A 5,000-nucleotide genomic window follows, 5' to 3' on the forward strand; every position below is an offset into this window, starting at 1 on the left:
TGGATTATCTCTCCCCTAAGGTACCCCCTTAAAGGCCTCCCCAAATGATATCGGGCTTGGATTATCTCTCCCCTAATGTACCCCCCTTAAAGGCCTCCCAAATGATAACGGGGTTGGATTATCTCTCCCCTAATGTACCCCCTTAAAGGCCTCCCCTAATGATATCGGGGGTTGGATTATCTCTCCCCTAATGTACCCCCTTAAAGGCCTCCCAAATGATAACGGGGTTGGATTATCTCTCCCTAATGTACCCCCTTAAAGGCCTCCCCTAATGATAACGGGGGTTGGATTATCTCTCCCCTAATGTACCCCCTTAAAGGCCTCCCAAATGATATCGGGGTTGGACTATCTCTCCCCTAATGTACCCCCTTAAAGGCCTCCCCTAATGATAACGGGGGTTGGATTATCTCTCCCCTAATGTACCCCCTTAAAGGCCTCCCTAATGATAACGGGGGTTGGATTATCTCTCCCCTAATGTACCCCCTTAAAGGCCTCCCCTAATGATAACGGGGGTTGGATTATCTCTCCCCTAATGTACCCCTTAAAGGCCTCCCAAATGATATCGGGGTTGGACTATCTTGAACCCCCTAGAACAGCTCTTTCTCTCACTACATCACCTGATTGAACCCATAGAACAGCTATTTCTCTCAACTATCACCTGGTTGAACCCATAGAACAGCTCTTTCTCTCACTACATCACCTGATTGAACCCATAGAACAGCTATTTCTCTCAACTATCACCTGGTTGAACCCATAGAACAGCTCTTTCTCTCAACTAATCTCCTGGTTGAACCCATAGAACAGCTCTTTCTCTCAACTATCACCTGGTTGAACCCATAGAACAGCTCTTTCTCTTAACTAATCTCCTGGTTGAACCCATAGAACAGCTCTATCTCTCACTACATCACTTGGTTGAACCCCATAGAACAGCTATTTCTCTCAACTATCACTTGGTTGAACCCATAGAACAGCTATTTCTCTCAACTATCACCTGGTTGAACCCATAGAACAGCTCTTTCTCTCACTACATCACCTGGTTGAACCCATAGAACAGCTCTTTCTCTCAACTATCACCTGGTTGAACCCATAGAACAGCTCTTTCTCTCACTACATCACCTGGTTGAACCCATAGAACAGCTATTTCTCTCAACTATCACCTGGTTGAACCCATAGAACAGCTCTTTCTCTCACTACATCACCTGGTTGAACCCATAGAACAGCTATTTCTCTCAACTATCACCTGGTTGAACCCATAGAACAGCTCTTTCTCTTAACTAATCTCCTGGTTGAACCCATAGAACAGCTCTATCTCTCACTACATCACTTGGTTGAACCCCATAGAACAGCTATTTCTCTCAACTATCACTTGGTTGAACCCATAGAACAGCTATTTCTCTCAACTATCACCTGGTTGAACCCATAGAACAGCTCTTTCTCTCAACTATCACCTGATTGAACCCATAGAACAGCCATTTCTCTCAACTATCACCTGGTTGAACCCATAGAACAGCTCTTTCTCTCACTACATCACCTGGTTGAACCCATAGAACAGCTCTTTCTCTCAACTATCACCTGGTTGAACCCATAGAACAGCTCTTTCTCTCACTACATCACCTGGTTGAACCCATAGAACAGCTATTTCTCTCAACTATCACCTGGTTGAACCCATAGAACAGCTCTTTCTCTCACTACATCACCTGGTTGAACCCATAGAACAGCTATTTCTCTCAACTATCACCTGGTTGAACCCATAGAACAGCTCTTTCTCTCACTACATCACCTGGTTGAACCCATAGAACAGCTCTTTCTCTCAACTATCACCTGGTTGAACCCATAGAACAGCTCTTTCTCTCACTACATCACCTGGTTGAACCCATAGAACAGCTCTTTCTCTCACTACATCACCTGGTTGAACCCATAGAACAGTTGTTGAAGTCCATTCATATCATTGACTACAGAGTGACGAACTGCGTATTAGAAGGCAGAACCTTTCAGACTCATTTAAGTCCCTGTAACTTGTGTTTTCTTACAGTCCTGCTGCTCCGCAGCCCAGGCTGACCAGGCTGCCACACGACTCCTCACGTCCACCTGGGTGAGGGGTGGCGGGTGGCTCTGGGGCGGGCGCCGCTGGGGCGGGGGGATGACCCCATCACTCTTCAGAATCATCCTATAGGAGGACGGGAGGAGGAGACGAGAGGAAGACGGACAATCAGATACAGACCCAGACCCAGATACAAACAGAACCCCATACAGCACTGATACAGACCCAGACCCAGATACAAACAGAACCCCATACAGCACTGATACAGACCCAGACCCAGATACAAACAGAACCCCATACAGCACTGATACAGACCCAGACCCAGATACAAACAGAACCCCATACAGCACTGATACAGAACCCAGACCCAGATACAAACAGAACCCCATACAGCACTGATACAGACCCAGACCCAGATACAAACAGAACCCCATACAGCACTGATACAGAACCCAGACCCAGATACAAACAGAACCCCATACAGCACTGATACAGACCCAGACCCAGATACAAACAGAACCCCATACAGCACTGATACAGACCCAGACCCAGATACAAACAGAACCCCATACAGCACTGATACAGACCCAGACCCAGACCCAGATACAAACAGAACCCCATACAGCACTGATACAGACCCAGACCCAGATACAAACAGAACCCCATACAGCACTGATACAGACCCAGACCCAGATACAAACAGAACCCCATACAGCACTGATACAGACCCAGACCCAGACCCAGATACAAACAGAACCCCATACAGCACTGATACAGAACCCATTCTAACAGAGCTCTATAAAGTAACAGAACCCATTATAACAGAGCTCTATAAAGTAACAGAACCCATTCCGGTCTCTACTACGGTACAGAGTCCAGTCAGAGACGACAGGTAGATACAGGTGTTCTACCGTAGTGTTTCTGGTCTCTACTACGGTACAGAGTCCAGTCAGAGACGACAGGTAGATCCAGGTGTTCTACCGTAGTGTTTCTGGGTCTCTTCTACGGTACAGAGTCCAGTCAGAGACGACAGGTAGATACAGGTGTTCTACCGTAGCGTTTCTGGTCTCTACTACGGTACAGAGTCCAGTCAGAGACGACAGGTAGATACAGGTGTTCTACCGTGGCGTTTCTGGGTCTCTACTACGGTACAGAGTCCAGTCACAGACGACAGGTAGATACAGGTGTTCTACCGTAGCGTTTCTGGTCTCTACTACGGTACAGAGTCCAGTCAGAGACGACAGGTAGACACAGGTGTTCTACCGTGGCGTTTCTGGTCTCTACTACGGTACAGAGTCCAGTCAGAGACGACAGGTAGATACAGGTGTTCTACCGTAGTGTTTCTGGTCTCTACTACGGTACAGAGTCCAGTCAGAGACGACAGGTAGACACAGGTGTTCTACCGTAGTGTTTCTGGTCTCTACTACGGTACAGAGTCCAGTCAGAGACGACAGGTAGAGACAGGTGTTCTACCGTAGTGTTTCTGGTCTCTACTACGGTACAGAGTCCAGTCAGAGACGACAGGTAGATACAGGTGTTCTACCGTAGTGTTTCTGGTCTCTACTACGGTACAGAGTCCAGTCAGAGACGGCAGGTAGATACAGGTGTTCTACCGTAGTGTTTCTGGGTCTCTACTACGGTACAGAGTCCAGTCAGAGACGGCAGGTAGATACAGGTGTTCTACCGTAGTGTTTCTGGTCTCTACTACGGTACAGAGTCCAGTCAGAGACGACAGGTAGATACAGGTGTTCTACCGTAGTGTTTCTGGGTCTCTACTACGGTACAGAGTCCAGTCAGAGACGACAGGTAGATACAGGTGTTCTACCGTAGTGTTTCTGGGTCTCTACTACGGTACAGAGTCCAGTCAGAGACGGCAGGTAGATACAGGTGTTCTACCGTAGTGTTTCTGGGTCTCTACTACGGTACAGAGTCCAGTCAGAGACGGCAGGTAGATACAGGTGTTCTACCGTAGTGTTTCTGGGTCTCTACTACGGTACAGAGTCCAGTCAGAGACGACAGGTAGATACAGGTGTTCTACCGTAGCGTTTCTGGTCTCTACTACGGTACAGAGTCCAGTCAGAGACGACAGGTAGATACAGGTGTTCTACCGTAGTGTTTCTGGTCTCTACTACGGTACAGAGTCCAGTCAGAGACGACAGGTAGATACAGGTGTTCTACCGTAGTGTTTCTGGGTCTCTACTACGGTACAGAGTCCAGTCAGAGACGACAGGTAGATACAGGTGTTCTACCGTAGTGTTTCTGGGTCTCTACTACGGTACAGAGTCCAGTCAGAGACGACAGGTAGATACAGGTGTTCTACCGTAGTGTTTCTGGTCTCTACTACGGTACAGAGTCCAGTCAGAGACGACAGGTAGATACAGGTGTTCTACCGTAGTGTTTCTGGTCTCTACTACGGTACAGAGTCCAGTCAGAGACGACAGGTAGATACAGGTGTTCTACCGTAGTGTTTCTGGTCTCTACTACGGTACAGAGTCCAGTCAGAGACGACAGGTAGATACAGGTGTTCTACCGTAGTGTTTCTGGTCTCTACTACGGTACAGAGTCCAGTCAGAGACGACAGGTAGATACAGGTGTTCTACCGTAGTGTTTCTGGGTCTCTACTACGGTACAGAGTCCAGTCAGAGACGACAGGTAGATACAGGTGTTCTACCGTAGTGTTTCTGGGTCTCTACTACGGTACAGAGTCCAGTCAGAGACGACAGGTAGATACAGGTGTTCTACCGTAGTGTTTCTGGGTCTCTACTACGGTACAGAGTCCAGTCAGAGACGACAGGTAGATACAGGTGTTCTACCGTAGTGTTTCTGGGTCTCTACTACGGTACAGAGTCCAGTCAGAGACGACAGGTAGATACAGGTGTTCTACCGTAGTGTTTCTGGTCTCTACTACGGTACAGAGTCCAGTCAGAGACGACAGGTAGATACAGGTGTTCTACCGTAG

The 5,000-nt window shown here is 47.9% G+C and overlaps 1 pseudogene; it reads right to left on the reverse strand.

Moving 5' to 3' along the window:
* The window catches only part of LOC123731953 (epidermal growth factor receptor kinase substrate 8-like), a 44,226-nt pseudogene that overhangs the window by 3,330 nt on the left and 35,896 nt on the right, over positions 1 to 5,000 (reverse strand).

The sequence above is a fragment of the Salmo salar genome, unplaced genomic scaffold (assembly GCF_905237065.1).
Source record: "Salmo salar unplaced genomic scaffold, Ssal_v3.1, whole genome shotgun sequence".
NCBI lineage: Eukaryota > Metazoa > Chordata > Actinopteri > Salmoniformes > Salmonidae > Salmo > Salmo salar.